The 20,828-nt window shown below is 38.1% G+C and overlaps 1 long non-coding RNA gene across 1 annotated transcript; it reads right to left on the bottom strand.

Moving 5' to 3' along the window:
• Positions 1–568: 568 nt before the first annotated feature.
• LOC122706872 lies at positions 569–20,626 on the bottom strand. The gene is made up of 3 exons (XR_006344487.1): positions 20,321–20,626; positions 18,683–18,685; positions 569–727 (listed from the first exon to the last, which is right to left on the bottom strand). It is a non-coding gene; the product is annotated as an uncharacterized LOC122706872 (long non-coding RNA).
• Positions 20,627–20,828: the final 202 nt, after the last annotated feature.

Below are 20,828 nucleotides of genomic sequence, written 5' to 3' on the forward strand. Positions count from 1 at the left end.
CAGAAGGTAGATAGAAGAAGTAAGAATCCCACATCCTCAGAAGAAAAACCACATTCACAGAAATTTATTCATGATTAAAAGAAAGAGGATTATAACCCAGATGAAGGAGTAAGATAAAATCCCAGAAAAACAACTTAGTGAAGTAGAGATAGGCAACCATCCAGAAAAAGAATCCAGGATAATGATAGTGAAGATGATCCTGGATTTTGGAAAAAGAATGGAGAACATGCAAGAAAAGTTCACTAAAGACCTAGAAGAACTAAAGAACAAACAGAGGTGAACAATACACTAGAAGGAATCAATAGCAGAATAACTAAGGCAGAGGAATGGATACATGACCTGGAAGACAAATGGTAGAAATCACTGAGGCAAAACAGAATATGGAAAAAAGAATGAAAAAAAGAAGGCAGCCTAAGGGACCACTGGAACAACATTAAATGCACCAACATTTGCATTATAGCAGTCCCAGAAGGAGAAGAGAGAGGAAGGACCTGAGAAAATATTTGAAGAGATAAGAGCTAAAAACTTCACTAACATGGAAAAGGAAATAGTCAGCCAAGTACAAGAAACACAGAGATCCAGGCAGCATAAACCCTAGGAGGAACACACCAAGACACATAGTAATCAAACTGATGAAAATTAAAGGCAAAGATAAAATATTAAAATCAACAGGGGAAAAATGGCAAATAACATATAAGGGAACTCCCATAAGGTTATTAGCTGATTTCTCAACAGAAACTCTACAAGTCAGAAGGGAATGGTACCATATATTTAAAGTGATGAAAGGGAAGAACTTACAAACAATAATACTCTACCCAACAAGACTTACTCAGATTGGATGGAGAAATCAAAAGCTTTAGAGAAAGCAAAAGTTAAGCAAATTCAGCACCACCAAACCAGTTCTACAACAAACTCTAAAGGAACTTCTTTAGGCAGGAAACAAAAAAGAAAGAAAAGATACATAAAAAATAAACACCTCAAATTAAGAAAATGGTAATAGGACCATACATATCAATGATTACCTCAAATGTAAATGGGTTAAATTCACCAACAAAAAGACATAGACTTGCAGGGTGGATACAAAAACAAGACTAATAAATATGCTGTCTACAAAAAACATACCTCAAATCTAGGGACACTTACAGACTGAAAGTAAGGGGATGAGAGAAGGTATCCCACACAAATGGAAATAAAAAGAAAGCTGGGGTAGCACATTCATATCAGACAAAATAGAATTTAAAACAAAGCCTATTATGAGACAAAGGACACTAAACAATGATCAAGGGTTCAATCCAAGAAGATATAGCAATTATAAATATGTATGCATATTTATATGCATCGGAGCACTAACATAGGAGCACCTCGATATGTAAGGCAAATACAAACAACCTTAAAGGGAAAAATCAACAGTAACATCATAACAGTTGAGGGCCTTTAACACCCTACTGTCATCAATGGACTAATCATCCAGACAGAAAATTCATAAGGAAATATGGGCCTTAAATGATACTTTAGACAAGATGGATTAAGCTGATATTTATAGAGAATTCCATCCAAAAGCAACAGACTACACATTCTTCTCAGGTGCACATGGAACATTCTCCAGGATTGACCACATGCTAGACCACAAGTAGAGCCTTGGTAAATTAAAAAAATATATTAAAATCATATCAAGAATCTTTTCTGATCACAATACTGAGATTAGAAATCAATTACAAGAAAAAAACATATAAAACATAAATATGTAGTGGCTATGGATCACTGAAGAAATCAAAGAGGAAATAAAAAAATATCTAGAGACAAATAAAGATGAAAGCAAAATGGTCCAAAACTTAGAGGATGCAGAAAATGCACTTCTATGAGGGAAGTTTACAGAAATACAGTTTTACCTCAACAAATAAGAAAAATCTCTATAAATGAATGGGTCATGGGAGAGAGTTCTGACAAAATGTGGTCCACTGGAGAAGGGAATGGCAAACCACTTCAGCATTCTTGCCTTGAGAACCCTCATGAACAGTATGAAAAGGCAAAAAAGATATAACACTGAAAGATGAACTACCCAGGTCAGTAGGTGCCCAATATGCTACTGGAGAAGAGTGGAGAAATAACCCCAGAAAGAATGAAGAGATGGATCAAAGCAAAAACAATGCCCAAGTGTGGATGTGTCTGATGGTGGAAGTAAAGTCCAATGCTGTAAAGAAAAATACTGAACAGGAACCTGGAATGTTAGGTCCCCGAATCAAGGTAAACTGGAACTGGTCAAACAGGAGATGGCAAGAGTGAACATTGACACTTTAGGAATCAGTGAACTAAAATTGACAGCAATGGGTGAATTTAGTTCACATAACCATTATGTCTACTAATGTGAGCAAGAATCCCTTAGAAGAAATGGAGTAGCCTTCAGGGTCAACAAAACAGCCTGAAATACAGTACTCGGTGCAATCTCAAAAACAACTGAATGATCTTGGCTTGTTCAGTAATCCAACTTTATGCCCCAAATACAAATGATGAAGAAGCTGAAGCTGAATGGCTCTATGAACTCCTACAAGACCTTCTAGAACTAACACCAAAAAAAAGATGTCCTTTTCATCATAAGGGACTGGAAAGCAATAGCAGGAAATCAAGAGATACCCAGAATAACAGGCATGTTTGGCCTTGTAGTACAAAATGAAGCAGGGCAAAGCCTACCAGAGTTTTGCTAAGAGAACTTACAGGTCATAGCAAACGCCCTCTTCCAACAACACAAAAGACGACTCTACACATGGACATCACCAGATGGTCAAAACTGAAATCATACTGATTATATTCTTTGCAGTCAAAGAAAGAGAACCTCTATACAGTCAGCAAAATCAAGACTGGAACAGACTGTGACTCAGGTCATGAACTCCTTATTACAAAATTCAGACTTAAACAAACAGTAGGGAACACCACTTGACCACTCAGATATGACATAAATCAACTTCCTTATGATTATACAGTGGAAGTGACAAATAGATGCAGGGGATTAGATCTGATAGACAAAGTGCCTGAAGAGCTATGGATGGAGTTGTAACACTGTACAGGAGGCAGTGATTAAAAGCATGCTCAGAAAAAGAAATGCAAGAACGCAAACATGGTGGTCAGAGAAGGCCTTACACATAGCTGAGAAAAGAAGAGAAGCAAAAGGCAGAGGAAAAGGGAAAGATATACCCAACTGATGCAGAATTCCAAAGAATAGCAAGGAGAGATAAAGCATTTGTAAGTGAACAATGCAAAGAAACGAAGGGAAAAAAATAAAATAAAATGGGAAAGACTAGAGATCTCTTCAAGAAAATTAGAGATAGCAAGGGAACATTTCATGCAAAGATGGGCACAATAAAGGAGAGATGATATGGATCTAACAGAAGCAGAAGATATTAAGAAGAGCTGGCAAGAATACACAGAAGAACTATACAAAAAAGGTTTCAATGACCTGGACAACCACAGTGGTGTGGTCACTTACCTAGAATCAGACATTCTGAAATGTGAAGTCAAGTGGACTTCAGAAACATTATTACTGCGAACAAAGCTAGTGGAGGTCATGGAATTTGAGCTGAGCTATTTCAAGTCTTAAAAGATGATGCTGTTAAAATGTTGAACTCAATAAGTCAGCAGATTTGGAAAACACAGCAGTGGCCACAGGATGGTGTTCATTGGATAAAGGTCAGTTTTCATTCCAATCCCAAACAAGGGTAATGCCAAAAATGTTTAAAATACTGCACAATAGTACTCAATTCACATGCTAGCAAGGTAATGCTCAAAATCCTTTAAGCTAGGCTTCAACAGTACATGAACTGAGAGCTTCCAGAGGTATAAGCTGGATTTAGAAAAGGCGGAGGAACCAGAGATCAAACTGCCAACATCCTTTGGCTCATAGAAAAAGCAAGGGAATCTCAGGAAAACATCTACTTCTGATTCATTGACTACGCTAAAGCCTTTGACTTTGTGGATCACACCAAACTGTGGAAAATTCTTCAATTCAGTTCAGTCACTCAGTAGTGTCCGACTCTTTCTAACCCCATGGACTGCAGCACGCCAGGCCTTCCTGTCCATCACCAACTCCTGGAGTTTACTCAAAGTCATGTCCATTGAGTCGGTAATGCCATCCAACCATCTCATCCCGTCATCCCCTTCTCCTCCTGCCTTCAGTCTTTCCCAGCATCAGGGTCTTTTCCAATGAGTCAGTTCTGCGCATCAGGTGGCCAAGGTATTGAACTTTCAGCTTTAGCATCAGTCCTTCCAATGAACACCCAGGACTGATTTCCTCTAGGATGGACTGGTTGGATATCCTTTCTGTCCAAGGGACTCTCAAGAGTCTTCTCCAACACCACAGTTCAAAAGCATCAATTCTTCGGTACTCAGCATTCTTTATAGTCCAACTACTATACTGGACTACTGGAAAAACTATAGCCTTGACTAGATGAATCTTTGTTGGGAAAGTAATGTCTCTGCTTTTTAATATGCTGTCTAGGTGGGCAATAACTTTTCTTCCAAGGAGCAAGCGTCTTTAATTTCATGGCTATAGTCACCATCTGCAGTGATTTTGGAGCCCCCCAAAAATAAAATCTGTCACTCTTTCCATTGCTTCCCCATCTATTTGCCATGATGTGACGGGACCAGATGCCATGATCTTAGTTTTTTAAATATTGAATTTTAAGCCAACATTTTCATTCTCCTCTCACTTTCAAAAAGAGGCTCTTTAGTTATTCACTTTCTGCCATAAGGGTGGTGTCATCTGCCTATCTGAGGTTATTGATATTTCTCCCAGCAATCTTGAATCCAGCTTGTGCTTCATCCAGCCCAGCATTTCTTATCATGCACTCTGCATATAAGTTAAATAAGCAGGGTGACAATATACAGCCTTGGTGTACTCTTTTTCCTGTTTGGAACCAGTTTGTAGTTCCGTGTCCATTTCTAACTGTTGCTTCCTGACCTGCATACAGATTTCTAAAGAGGCAAGTCAGGTGGTCTGGTATTCCCATGTCTTTAAGAATTTTCCATAGTTTGTTGTGATCCATACAATCATAGCCTTTGATATAGTCAATAAAGCAGAAATAGATGTTTTTCTGGAACTCTCTTGCTTTTTCGATGATCCAACGGTTGTTGGCAATTTGATCTCTGGTTCCTCTGCCTTTTCTAAATCCAGCTTGTACATCTGGAATTTCACGGTTCACTTACTATTGAAGCCTGGCTTGGAGAATTTTGAGCATTACTTTTCTAGCATGTGAGATCAGTGCAATTGTGTGGTAGTTTGAGCATTATTTGGCATTGCCTTTCTTTGGGATTGGAATGAAAACTGAATTTTCCAGTCCTGTGGCCACTGCTGAGTTTTCCAAATTTGCTGGCATATTGAGTGCAGCACTGTCACAGCATCATCTTTTAGGATTTGAAATAGCTCAACTGGAATTTCATCACCTCCACTAGCTTTGTTCGTAGTGATGCTTCCTAAGGCCCACTTGACTTCGCATGTCAGGATGTCTGGCTCTAGGTTGGTGATCACACCATCATGATTATCTGGGTTTGAAGATCTTTTTTGTACAGTTCTTCTGTGTATTCTCGCCACCTCTTCTTAATATCTTCTGCTTCTCTTAGGTCCCTACCATTTCTGTCCTTTATTGTGCCCATCTTTGCATGAAATGTTCCCTTGGTATCCATAATTTTCTTGAAGAGATCTCTAGACTTTCCCATTGTATTGTTTTCCTCTATTTCTTTGCATTGATGGCTGAGGAAGGCTTTCTTATCTCTCCTTGCTATTCTCTGGAACTCTCTGTTCAAATGGGAATCTCTTTCGTTTTCTCCTTTGCTTTTCACTTCTTTTCACAGCTATTTGTAAGGCCTCCTCAGACAACCATTTTATCTTTTTTGCATTTCTTTTCCTTGGGGATGGCCTTAATCACTGCCTCCTCTACAATGTCACAAACCTCTGTCCATAGTTCTTCAGGCACTCTGTCTATCATATCTAATCCCTTGAATCTATTTGTCACTTCCACTGTATAATCATAAGGGATTTGATTTAGGAAAATTCTTAGATAGATGGGAATACCAGGCCACCTTTCCTGCCCACACAAAACCTGTATGCACCTCAAGAAACAACAGTTAGAACCGGACACAGAACAACAGACTGGTTCCAAATTGGACAGGGAGTACTAGTCAAGGCAGTCTACTGTTACCCTGCTTATTTAAATTCTATGCAGAGTACATCATGTGAAATGCAAGGCTGGATGAAGCACTAGCTGGAATCAAGATTCCCAGGAGAAATATCAGTAACCTCATATGTGCAGATGACACCACCGTTATGGCAGAAAGTAAAGAGGAACTAAAGAGCCTCTTGATGAAGGTAAAAGAGGACAGTGAAAAAGTTGGCTTAAAACTCAGTTTCAAAAACCTAAGATCATAGCATCCAGTCCATTCACTTTATGGCAAATAGATGGGAAAAGAAATGGAAATAGTGTCAGACTTTATTTCCTTGAACTCTAAAATCACTCTGGACCATGACTGCAGCCATGAAATTAAAATAGGCTTACTCCTTCGAAGAAAAACTATGACAAACCTAGTCAGCAGATTCAGAAACAGACACACCACTTTACTGTCAAAGGTCCATATAGTCAAAGTTATAATTTTTCCAGTAGTCATGTACAGATGTGAGAGTTGGACCATAAACAAGACTGAGTGCCAAAAAAATGATAGTTTTGAACTGTGGTACTGGAGAAGACTCTTGAGAGTCCCTTGGACTGCAAGGAGATCACACCAGTCAATTCTAAAGGAAATTAGCCCTGAATATTCACTGGAAGGACTGATGCTGATGCTGAAGCTCCAGTACTTTGGCCACCTGATGCAAACAGCTGACTCATTGGAACAGAATCTGATGCTGGAAATGATTGAGGACAGGGGGAGAAGGGGGCAACAGAGGATGAAATGGTTGGATGGCATCATGGATTCAATGGACAAGAGTTTCAGCAAACTCCTGGAGACAGTCAAGGACAGGGAAGCCTGGCGTGCTATAGCCCATGAGGTCGCAAAGAGTCAGACACGACTGAGCAACTGAAGTGTAACAACTTTATACCTAAAACAAGTAGAGAAAGAAGTACAAACAAATTGTAATGTTAGTAGAAGGAAATAAATCAAAGATCAGAGCAGAAACAAATGAAATAGAGACAAAACAATTGCAAAGGTGAATGAAACTAAAAGCTGGTTCTTTAAAAAGATAAACAAAATTGATAAACCTTTAGCTTGACATATCAATAGAAAAAGGAAGGGAACTCAAAGAAATTAAATTAGAATAAAAAAGGAGAAGTTGCAGCTGACTTCACAGAAATACAAAGGATCATATAATACCACTGTGAACAATTGTACGCAATAAAATGAACAACCGGAAAGAAATGGATAAACTCTTAGGAAGGTATAGTCTCCCAAGACTGAACCAGGAAGAAATAGAAAATATGAACAGACCAATTACAAGCATTGAAATTGAAACTGTGATTTAAAAACTCCCAGAAAACAAAGGATCTGATGACTACACAGATGAATTTTGTCAAACATTTAGAGAAACATTAACATATCCTTCTGAAATTGTTGCAAACAATTGCAGAGGAAGAAAAAATTTAAAATACATTCTATTGGGTTACCATCACTGTGATATCAAAACCAGACAAAGATACCACAAATCAAGGAATTTACATGCCAGCATCACCGATGAATGCTGATGTAAAATCCTCAACAAAGTACCAGCAATTTGAATCCAACAATACATTAAAAAGATCATACACCATGATTGAGTGGGATTCATCTCAGGGATGAAAGGGTTTTTTGATATCTGCAAATAAATCAGTGTGATACACCACATAAACAAATTTAAGAATAAAAACCATATGATCATTTCAATGGATACAAAAAAAGGTTTTTTATAAAATTCAGCACCCATTTATGACTAAAATTCTCCAGAAAGTGGGGACAGAGGGAACAAGCCTCAACATAATAAAGACCATATACAACAAACCCTACAGCTAAAATCAAACTCAATGGTCAAAAGATGAAAACATTTCCTCTATGATCAGGAACAAGAGAAGAATGTCCACTCTCACCACTTTTAATTCAACATATTTTTTGAAGTCCTATCTAAAGCAAACAGAGAAGAAAAAGAAGAAAGGGAAATTCAACTTGTCAAAGAAATTAAAATATCACTGTTTTCAGATGACGCAATACACAGAATATATACAGAAGATCGTAAAAATACTACCAGAAAGCTACTAGAACTCATCAATGAATTTAGTAAAGTTTCAGGTTACAAAATTAATACACAGAAATGTGCTGTATTTCTATACACTAACAATTCCATTTATAATTGCACAAAAATGAATAAAATACCTAGGAATAAATCTATCTAAGGAGACAAAAGAACTGTACTCCAAAATGTATAAGATGCTGATGAAAGAAATCAAAGACACAAAAGATGGAAAGATATACCATGTTCATGGATTGGAAGAATAAATATTGTTTAATGACTCTACTACCCAAGGGGATCTTCATATTCAATGTAATTCCTATCAAATTACCAATGGCATTTTTCAAAGAACTAGAATAAAACATGTTGAAATTTGTATGGAGGCACAAAAGACCCCAAACAGCCCAATCAATCTTGAGAAAGAAAAGTGGAGCTGAAGGAATTAGGCTCCCTGACTTCAGATTACACAAATCTACAGTCATCAAAACAGAATGGTACTGGCAAAAAATAGAAATATAGATCAATGGAACAGGATAGAAAATCTAGAAATAAACCGATGCACCTATGATCAATTAATCTGTGACAAAGAAGGAAAAACTATGCAACATTGGGAAGATAGTTTCTTCAACAAATGACACTGGGAAAATTGGACAGTCACATGTAAAAAAATGATATTAGATCATTCCTTAACATCATACACAAAATAAAGCTAAAAACAGATTAGAGATCTAAATGTGAGACCAGACATTATAAAACTCCTAGAGGAAAAACATAGGCAGAACACTCTGATATAAATCACAGCAATATCTTTTTTGATCCATCTCCCAGAATAATGGAAGTAAAAAAATAAATAAACAAATGGGACCTACTTAAGCTCAAAAGCTTTTGCATAGCCAAAGGAAAATATAAACAAAACAAAAAGACAACCCACAGACTGGGAGAAAATATTTACAAATGATGTGACCAACAATGGATTAGTCTCTGAAACTTACAAATATGATACTTAATAGCATCCCCCCCCCAAAAAAAAAAAAAACAATCAACAAATGGGCATAAGAACTAAATAGACATTTCTCCAAAGAAGACATGCAGATGGCCAAGAGGCACATGAAAAGATGTTCAACATCAGTAATTATTAGAGAAGTGCAAATCAAAAGTACAATGAGAATACCTCACACCAGGGAGAATGGCTACCATCAAAAATTCCATGAACAATAAATGCTGGAGAGGGAGTGGAGTGAAGGGAACCCTCCTACACTGTTGGTGGGAATACAAACTGGTACAGCCACTATGGAGAAAAAATATGGAGGTTCCTTAACAAGCTAATGGCCCTGCAATCCTACTCCTGGGCATATATCTGGAGAAAAAAATGATCTGAACGGATACATGCACCCTGATGTTCATTTCAGCACTGTTTACAGTAGCCAGGACATAGAAGCAACCTAGATGTCCATTGACAAAGGAATGGATAAAGAAGATGTGGTATATATATATATATATATATATATATATACACACACAGTGGAATATTACTCGGCCATTAAAAAGAATGAAATAATGCCATTTGCATCAACATGGATGGACCTAGAGATTATCATACTGAGTGCTTAATAAGTCAGACAGAGAAGGAGAAATATTGTATAACATCCCTTATATGTGGAATCTAAAAAGCAATGATACAAATGAACTTACTTACAAAACAAAGAGACTCCTAGAGAATGAACTTCTGGTTGCTGGAGGGGAAGGGATAGTTAGGGAGCTTGGAATGGACATGTACACACTGCTGTATTCTAAATGGATAACCAACAAGGATCTTTTCTGTACAGCAGATGGAACTTTGCTCAATGTTATGTGTTAGCCTGGATGTTAGGGGTGTTTGGGGGAGAATGGATACATGTGAATATATGGCTGAATCCTTCTGCTATTCACCTGAAACTATCACAACATTGTCAATCAACTATACACCAATACAAAATAAAAATTTTTTTTTATATTCTCATATTTGAAGTATAGTTGATGTACAACATTATATAAGTTATAATGATTCACTATTTTTAAAGATCATATTCATTTCACAGTTATTCCTCATGCTAGTAACCTTATGCTCAAAATCCCTCAAGCTAGGATTCATCAGTTTGCAAACGAAAAAATTCCAGATGTACAAGCTGGATTTCAAAAAGGCGGAGGAACCAGAGATCAAATTGCTAACATTTGCTGGATCACAGAGAAAGCAAGGGAATTCCAGAAAAACATCTATTTCTATTCATTGACTATGCTAAAGCCTTTGTGTGGATCACAACATACTAGACCACCTTACCTGTCTCCTAAGAAACCTCTATGCAAGTCAAGAATTAACAGAACAGGACATAGAACAATGGACTGCTACTAAATTGGAAAGGAGTAATGTCAAAGCTGTATATTGTCACCCTGTTTTTTCAACTTATACACAGAGTACATCATGCAAAATGCCAAGCTGGATTAATCATAAACTGGAATCAAGATTGCCAGGAGAAATATCAATAACCTCAGATATGCAGATGATAACAATCTAATGGCAGAAAGCGAAGAACGAAAGAGCTACTTGATGAAGGTGAAAGAAGAGAGTGAAAAAGCTGCCTTGAAACTGAACATTCAAAAAACTAAGATCATGGCATCCAGTCCCATCATTTCATAGCAGTGGCAGATTTTATTTTCTTGGGCTGCAAAATCACTGCAGATGGTGACTGCAGCCATGAAATTAATGCTCCTTGGAAGAAAAGCTATGCCAAACCTAGATAAAGTATTAAAAAGCAAACATCACTTTGCCGACAAAGATCTGTATAATCTAAGGTATGGTTTTTCATATTCATGTATGGGTGTGACAGCTGGACCATAATGAAGGCTAACAACCGAAAAATTGATGCTTTCAAATTGTGGTGTGGAGAAGACTCTTGAGAGTCCCTTGGACAGCAAGGAGATGAAAACAGTCTGTCCTAAAGGAAATCAACCCTGAATACTCATTGGAAGGACTGATGCTTAAGCTCCAGTACTCTGACCATCTGACGCAAAGAGCTGACTCATTGGAAAAGACTCTGATGCTGGGAAAGATTGATGCAAAAGGGGAAGAAGGCAACAGAGGATGAGATGGTTAGACAGCATAACCAACTCAATAGACATGTATCTCAGCAAACTCTGGGAGACAGTGAAGCGGAAATCCTGATGTGCTGCAGTCCATGGGGTCACAAAGAGTCAGCTACAACTTGGCATCTGAACAACAACACAACAATCGGCTATATTCCCTGTGTTGTACAATATAACCTTGTAACTTAGACCACTTTAATATGTAGGATCCTCTCATGATTTCCACGCTATTTAGTGTTTTATTTCTGTCATATTTTAATATGAATATATTCATTTTGGACTCCAAAATCACTGCAGATGGTGACTGCAGCCATGAAATTAAAAGATGCTTACTCCTTGGGAGAAAAGTTATGACCAACCTAGACAGCATATTAAAAAGCAGAATTACTTTCCCAACAAAGTTCTGTCTAGTTAAGGCTATAGTGTTTTCCAGTAGTCATGTATGAATGTAAGAGATGGACTATAAAGAATGTTGAGCTCTAAAGAATTGATGCTTTTGAACTATGGTGTTGGAGAAGACTCTTGAGAGTCCCTTGGACTGCAAGGAGATGCAACCAGTCCATCCTAAAGGAGATCAGTCCTGAATATTCATTGGAAGGACTGATGTTGAAACTGAAACTCCAATACTTTGGCCACCTGATGCGAAGAGCTGACTCGTTTGAAAAGACCCTGATGCTGGGAAAGATTGAGGGCAGGAGGAGAAGGGGACGACAGAGGATGAGATGGTTGGATGGCATCACTGACTCAATGGACCTGAGTTTGAGTAAACTCTGGGAGTTGGTGATGGACAGGGAGGCCTGGCGTGCTGCAGTCCATGGGGTCACAAAGAGTTGGACACGGCTGATTGACTGAACTGATTCATTAGCTACTACAAATGACTAATCACCCTAAAACCTAGTGGCTAAGTTTATGGTTCAGTTTCTCAATTCATGGTTCAGAAATTGATGCTAGTCTCAGCTGGACATCGAGTGTTCACGATAAGTGGATTCAGTGAGGAATCTCTATACCTAGAGTTGGCTAGTGATGGGCACTCCTTTAGATGGCCTCTTGCCTTGCAGCAGGCCAGATTTGACCTGTTCACACGGAATTGGTAAGTTTTAAGAGAGAACAAAACATACAAGATCTTCTGTGGCCTAGGCTTGGAACTGCACATCACTTCTGCTACATTCTATTCACTAAAGCTACCACAAAGATCTGATTCACAGAGTTGGAAAATAGTCTCCATCATTTGACAAAGGTAAATTGAAAATCACATTGGAAAGGACACACATACAGAGAGGGGTAAAGAACTCAACATTTTAGCACTTAGTCTAGCATTATTTTTAATGAAATATTTGTTTATACACATCTTTAATGAAATCCTCTTATTTTTTATTCCATCTCAAATCATACTTTAGCATAATTATCTTTATTTCTCAAATACAGCAATTAGAATTTCTTTTAGAAAAATTTCTGTTGTTTTGTGAATTTTGAAGTTTTTGTTAATAACTGAAATTTTGCAGCCATTCATAAAAATGAGATTTTTCTGGGAAACCCAATCCGTGTTGTTATCTCACCATTTCTAAGAAAATTTTCAGTGTTATCTGAATTTCATTATTGAGATGTCTTATTGTTATTCTTTTGAAAGCCTCTTCTCTAGGGCTTCTTTTAAGGTCTTTTAGTTGCTTTTGAGCTCTGTAGCTTCAGTGGAGTATATGGGAATGTATTCCTTTTTAATTTATCCTTAGTACTTTATCTATCATTGGATTTGCAATTTCATTAGTCCTGGGAAATTTCCAGCCCTTGTTTCTTTATTCTAGACACATACTCTATATACTAAATTGATGGCTATTCTCAGTGTCAATTAGATACACGCAGATGGTGACTGTAGCCATGAAATTAAAAGATGCCTGCTCCTTGGAAGGAAAGCTATGACAAATCTAGACAGTGTATTTAGAAATCAGAGACATCACTTTGCCGACAAAGGTTCATAGAGTCAAAGCTATGGTTTTTCCAGTAGTCATGTACAGATGTGAGAACTGGACCATAAAGAAGGCTGAAAGTCAAAGAATTGATGTTTTTGAACTGTGTTGCTGGAGAAGACTCGTGAGAGTCCCTTGGAATGCAAGGTGACCAAACCAGTCAATCCTAAAGGAAATCAACTTTGAATATTCATTGGAAAGACTAATGTTGAAGCTGAAGCTCCAGTACTTTGGCCACCTGATGTGAAAAGCCAACTCATTGAAAAAGCCCCTGATGCTGGGAAAAATTGAGGTAGGAGGAGAAGGGGGCAACACATGATGAGATGGTTTGATGGCATCCTCAACTCAATGGACATGAGTTTGAGCAAACTCCGGGAGATACTGGAGGACAGAGGAGCCTGGCATGCTGCAGTCCATGGGGTCACAAGGAGCTGGACATGGCTTAGCGAATGAACAATAATACTTTCACATTTCATTCTCTGAGTTTTTTAATTTCTGCATATTTTTCATTTCCTTGTTCAATATATTGCATTCTAGATAATCCCTTAAATTATCTTTAGATTTATTTTCTCTAATCAGTTCTGTAAACCATCCATTCAGTATTTTATTTCAACACTATTATATTTTACTTCAGAAAGTTCTATCTCATGTTTTTGACAGACTCTTACTGTGAAATCAATGTTTATTTAGTTTTGTATTTTTAAAAGCATTTTATACTAAGTTATATATAAATTATATATAAAGGTGTGCATTTGTTCTTTCTGTTGACTCACTCATGATTTTACTAGTTGTTTAGTAGTTTTCTTATTTTAAGCTTATATTTTTCAAAATTCTATCCCTGGAAATCTTGAGGAGATTTTAACTTTCTCCACTGAGAATTTGTAGGTTACATTTCATCAGAAGCTAGGGGTCACTATAGTCTAAGAACCCTTTTATTCTAATTCATGATCTTGGCTTGATGTGGATTTTCAGATCAATTTCTCAATCTGAGAAGTTCCAGAGCTTAGAACCCTGATCACTGCAGTGCTAATACTGGCACTTACCTTTGAAGCCAACGGATCTTAGTGATCCATGCTTAACTGCTTGTTTATTGCATCTTCCCTGGTTTCAACTACTGTATTTGTGTATTTGTATGTGTATGAGAGCTTGACCCTAGAGATTTAGATTATTTTCTAGTGAATGCAATAATGCAATAAGATATATTTATTTATTGCACCACAGATATAATTGTATTTTACTAGGAAGCCTCCTTCAAGTATGTGCTTTACCATTTTGTCATGAAAATTACCATTCAGAATTGTTGCATACAAAGCATCAGTTCAGTTTAGTTCAGTCGCTCAGTCGTGTCCGACTCTGCGACCCCATGAATCGCAGCACACCAGGCCTCCCTGTCCATCACCGACTCCTGGAGTTTACTCAAACTCATGTCCATCGAGTTGGTGATGTCATCCAATCATCTCATCCTCTGTCGTGCCCTTCTCCTCCTGCCCCCAGTCCCTCCCAGCATCAGGGTCTTTTCCAATTAGTCAACTCTTCGCATTAGGCATAGTTTAATATGATAACATGTAGTTATTAGTAAATTTGAATTATATAAGATAAATATATATAAATAATGTTTAAAATTTGATAATATTATTTCCAATGAATATATCTCTGCTCTGAATAGGATACGGAATTTTCAGATAGTACTGGGGTATGGTTTATGGTTTAGTTGCTAAGTAGTGTCCGACTCTTGTGACACCACAGACTGTAGCCTGCCAGGCTCCTGTGTCCGTGGGATTCTCCAGGCAAGAATACTGGAGTTGGTTGCCATTTCCTTCTCCAGGGGATCTTTCCCACCCAGGAATCGAACCTGGGTCTCCTGCACTGCAGGCAGATTCTGTATCGACTGAGCTACAAGGGAATCCAAGTACTGGGGATGTGATTAAGTCAACAGTGTATGTAATAGTTTTGGGATCAATGTGAGGAAGCAATGAGGCATAATAAAATGTACAAAAGTCATATGACTTATAAGCCACATCCTTTGAGCTAACTGGTTGAATTCTCTAAACTTCAAATAACTTCCTTATGTAATGGTGATGATAATATTTTAAGTATCATTTAAAAGATTAATTGAAATGCTAAACAAAATCTGATATATGGCACATCTCAAATATTTAGTAAGTAACATAGTAATCTGACAAAAGCTTATTTACTGAACACCTGTGTGCTAGGCATTGCTTTGCTATTTCTTTGGAGGCAGCAGATGACTATGGAGAATTATAGATTCTTTGAATTTCTGAAGTCTTATTAAAGAGACAGTATAAGGCCACATACAATTAAATCAGGAAAAATTAATCAACATCAGTTTTTAAAACTGTAGCAAAGATGAAGTACTCTGATAATAATGCAGGAAATGAAGAAAAGAAAAGCAAGATTCAGGAAGAACTTTTGTTAGGTAAGATGTGAAGACAGCATTCAGATTCTTATTAAAAAGGAATTGAGACATCAGTGTTTCCTTTTACTGCTCTAGATTCATGACAATTCTATATTTAAAGATTGAAAGATTATGACACATGAGTTTAAAATTCAATTACTTGCTAATTAAGCTGATATTAGCTGTTAAAAGAATTGTGAAAATACATTATTCTTAGAAATCCTGTAAATTATATTCTTCATGGAAGTGATAATAACAATAGTAATTTACTGAAAACTCAGTCTCATAAATATGGCTGTGGATGAAATATGTTAATTTAGTAAATCAAAACTGTGTCATCATAAGAATTTTTTACATTTGTGATCCCTATAAATGTCTGTTTTAATTTCATTAAAAAGTGATATAAGCAAATGAGCTATGTTCAACTTTATTTATTTGTCAAAAATTGCTTTGGGCAAAATTTTCCAGTAGAAAGTAAGAAATGAGATGGAAAGCATTAATGAGCCAAAACAAAACTTAAAAATAAAAGAAAGCCTATGGGGGTTTCTTTCATTTCTTCTATAAACTATAAATATATTCCATCAGGTGAACTGTAGCAGAATTATAAGAATTAAAAATGAGATGCTTCCTGGAGGCTTGGGGTGGGGGGAGTATTAATTTGAATTTTAACTGGAGTAAGAAAAATTTCAATTTTTACATTGCACATGTTACTCCTTGCCTTTCAGTTTGAGGGTACTGTATTATTGCCTCAGGAGAGAGCATTGTAGTTCAGTTTCATGTGTTCTCCTAAGTCCATTAACTTCGCACAATCTCAGGGTTTTTTCCTCCATTTTTAAAAGATGGATAGAAAATATTTTAAGTAAGCATTGAATAACTAGTAAGCATTATTCCTTGAACATCACTGGTGTGTGCATGCATGCTGGTGGTGGTGCTGGTGGTAATGGATTGGCAGTATGGAGGACTGGAACAAAACAATCTCTTTTGGAAAGAAGGGAATTCTATTATGTAGTTACCTTGGCATTATCTCCTGTACTTTTTATTTGTGGTGATTTTGGCCCATATGACACTTTTTCAGAATACCAGTGCCAAAAGTCTATGAAAATAAATTGATATTTCTACCTGTATTGTCATTTAGTGGGAACAAAGATGTGCTAAAAGCAAGGGGTCAAGGATACATATATATAAGGAGGGAAGGATAGTAATTTAATAAGGTATAAGATAGGACTAGCAGTATTTTATTTTTTAATTAGGATTCGTGAGATATAGTTTACGTGTCATAACCAGTTCGAGTGTACAATTTAATGTTTGTTAGTGTATTTTTAGAGTTGGCAACCTTCATCATATTATAAATCTTATGCATTTTTATCACCCTCAAAAGAAAGCTTGTATTCCTTGATAGTCCTGTTGGGATTTCTTAGGGGGACTTTCAAGATGGCTGAGGTGTAAGGTGTGGAGATCACCTTCTTCCCCCAAAACACATCAAAACTACATCTGCATGAGGAATAGCTCCTACAGGACACCTTCTGAACACTGGCAGAAGACCCCAGACTTCCAAAAAGGCAAGTCAGTCTCCACAGAATAAAGTAGTGCAAAAGACAGAAGAAAAAAAAAAGAGACAAAGGAATTGGGGACCTATGCCTCAAGGAGGGAGCCCTGAAGGAGAAAAGTTTCCACACACGGAAAACGCCTCATGGATGGGGACGGGGGGCAACTTTGGAACCTCAGAGGGCAACGCAGCAACAGGTGCTTGGAAGGCAAAACAGACAGAATTCACCACAGGAATGGGTGCTAACCAGCACTTCCCAGCCTGAAACACTTGTCTGCACACCAGCTGAGGCAAGTGGAGGCTGGGTCCTAGGCTCAGGCTTCAGGGGTTACACCCCAGGGAGAGGACTGGGGTTGACTGACGTGAAGATGCTCTGAGGAAGCTACTAAGACATAGCTGAGAGAGTCCAGGGAAAAGCCTGGGCTGACGAGAGATCATTGTGCGCTCACAGACTGCAGGACACTGTCTTTGTGAGTGCCGGAGGCAGAGGGCGAGACAAATCTGCAGTCTCTGGCCACAGAGGGGTACAGGCTGGCAGGCCACCAAGGCAGGCATGCGTGGCAGAAGTGGGACTAGCCCCGACAGCAGCTTATGATCCTAGAGAGGGAAGGCTGGCCGGCTGGCCGCTGCAAAAGCCTGTGTGAGTGTCAGAGGTGCAGGACAAGAGTCCACTGTGGCGACCCCTGAGCTTGCAGCTGCCACCAAGCTGTGCCAGGTGCAGGCCACTGCCCATACCCTCCTGGGAGCACATGCAGCTTCACTCAGCCCAGGGACCTTAGACCGAGAGCCAGTTGCCCTGGGGGAGTGCACGACCCGCCGCAGACTATAGCAGCTTTCCTCAGGCCTCAGCCGCTGCAAGCACTCCCAGCACATGCCAACTGTGTCTGCGGTTCCGTCTGTCTCCCCAGCCCAACTGAGCAAGGGAGCCCTAAGCAGTCCCTACTTTTACCCCGTCTTGTCTGGGCAGGGAGCAGACGGCAGACAGAGGGCCAAAACCAAAGCTGAGCACTAGGGGAAGGGAATTCACTCCTGCAGCCACAGGTGCGGCCGACTGAATCTCCCTAATTAGCCTGAGACTGTGGACTTCTGGAGGCAATCATGGACTTTGGAAGCAAGTACAATCTGGAGCCAGGCCAGTTCTGAGTATAATCGACTCCACACTGCCCACAGAAAGCCAGAGACCTTCCAAGAAATATCACAGAACTTCCCCAGTAGGCAGATTGGCTGGGGTTCACCGTGTGATGAGGGCAACAGAGGACAACAGAAGCACATTCGTCTTATCACTTTCCATTTTGTCTGTTTTCTTTCTTGTATTGTTTTGTTGTTGTCTTTTTAAAATTATTCCTTTTTTATTTTTACTTACTTTTCCCTTTTAAAAATGATGTTATTTTTACATATACTTCCTTTATAGTTTGCCTGCTAGAAGAAGCTATATTTGAAATTTGAAATGTTTCCCAATTTACTTTTAGCTAAAACTAAAATATATGTATAATTGTTTGTGCTTAATATATATTTAAAGCTATAATAAAAAGAAAAATATTCTTTTAAGAAAAAAAGTGGTTATTTTTAAACATATTGATTTTTTTCCAATTTTTACTGTACTTTCTTGTTATATTACATTTTTCCCAGGTTTTTTGTTTTGTATAGGGCTTGTTTACTGGTTTGATTGCTCTCTTCTATTCTGGTTCCTGTTTTAATTCTTTTTTCTCTCTGTCTTGGTTTCTGTGAGTGTGTGAAATTTCTTTGGGTGTTCTTATCTGCTTAGTGTTGCTTTTACCATTTGTCCTGGGGTTTAGTCTGTCCATTCTTTTTTTTTTTTTGGTTTGTATGTTTGTTTGATTTTTTTTTTTTTTTTTCTATTTGTTTTTTCCTTTTTCTCTTCTATGACGTGTGGCTTGTGGAATCTTGGTGTTCCAGCCAGGCGTCAGGCCTGAACCTCCGAGGTAGGAGACCTGAGCCCAGAATGTTGAACCACCAGAAAACTCCTGACCCCATGGAATATTAATCAGTGAGAACTCTCTGAAAGGCCTCCATCTCACCACGAAGACCTGACCTTACCCAAAGGTCAGCAAACTCCACTGCCAGACATCTCACACCAAAAACCAGCAAAATAGGAACACAACCTTATGCATTAGCAGACGGGCTGCCCAAAGTCATATCAAGGTCACAGACACCCCCAAACATCCCACTGGACATGACACCTACCCTTCAGAGAGACAAGAACAGAGGTGTCAGTCCCCCAGTCAGGAAAGCTTCACAAGGCACTGGTCCAATCCCACCCATGGGGGGCAGACTCCACAAATAAGAGGAACAATGGCCTTGAAGCCGGCAGAAAAGAGGCCCCACTCACAGTGAATTAAACAAGATGAAAAGACAGAGAAAGATGTAGCAGATGAAGAAATGTGGTAAAAACCCACAAGACCAAAGAAATGAAGAGGAAATAGGCAGTCTATCTGAAAAAGATTTCAGAGTAATGATAGTAATGATGATCCTCAGAAATAAATGCAAAATTGATGGATGCACAAATAAACAATATGGCAGTACAGATTGAAAAGACACAAGAAATGTTTAAGAAGGATCTAGAAGAAATAAAGACTAGACAATCAACAATGAATATAATAACTAAAATAAAAAATACACTAGAGACAACCAATAGCAGAATACTGAGGCAGAAGAGTGGATAAGACAGCTGAAAGAATGGTTGAAGGAAAAAAGAATGAAATAAGGAAAGTCTCAGACTTCTGGGACAACATTAAGTACATCACCATTTGAATTATAGGGGTTCCAGAAGAAGTGAAAAAGAAAGGGTATGAGAAAATATTTGAGGAAATTATAATTGAAAACTTCCCTAACATGGGAAAGGAAATAGACACCCAAATCCAGGAAGCCCAGAAACTCCCATACAGGATAGACCCAAAGAGAAATATGCCTGGACACATATCAATTAAAATAGCAAAAATTAAACACAAAGAAAATCTATTAAGAGCAGTAAGGGAAAAGAAACAAATTACATACAAGGGATTCCCCATAAGGCTAACAACAGAAACTCTGGAGGCCAGAAGGGAGTGGCAGGATATATTTAAAGTGATGAAAGAAAAAACTTACAACCAAGATAACTCTACCCAGCAATGATATCATTCAGATTCAAGAGAAATCAAAAGCTTTACAGATAAGCAAAGTTAAGAGAATTCAGCACCACCAATCCAGCTTTACAATAAATGGTAATGGAACTTCTCTAGACAGGAAACACAAGAGAAAGAAAAGATCTACAAAAACAAGCCCAAAACAATAAAGTAAATGGTAATAGGATCATACATATCAATGATTACCTTACATGTAAATGAATTAAAAGCTCCAACCAAAAGACATAAACTGGCTGAATGGATCCAAAAACAATACACCTATATATGCTGTCTCCAAGAGACCCACTTCAGACCTAGGGGCACATACAGACTGAAAGTGAAGGGCTGGAAAAAGATATTCCATGCAAATGGAAACCAAAAGAAAGTGGGAGCAGCAATACTCAGATAAAACAGATAAACATTA

This window comes from Cervus elaphus, chromosome 13, assembly GCF_910594005.1.
Source record: "Cervus elaphus chromosome 13, mCerEla1.1, whole genome shotgun sequence".
NCBI classification, from domain to species: domain Eukaryota; kingdom Metazoa; phylum Chordata; class Mammalia; order Artiodactyla; family Cervidae; genus Cervus; species Cervus elaphus.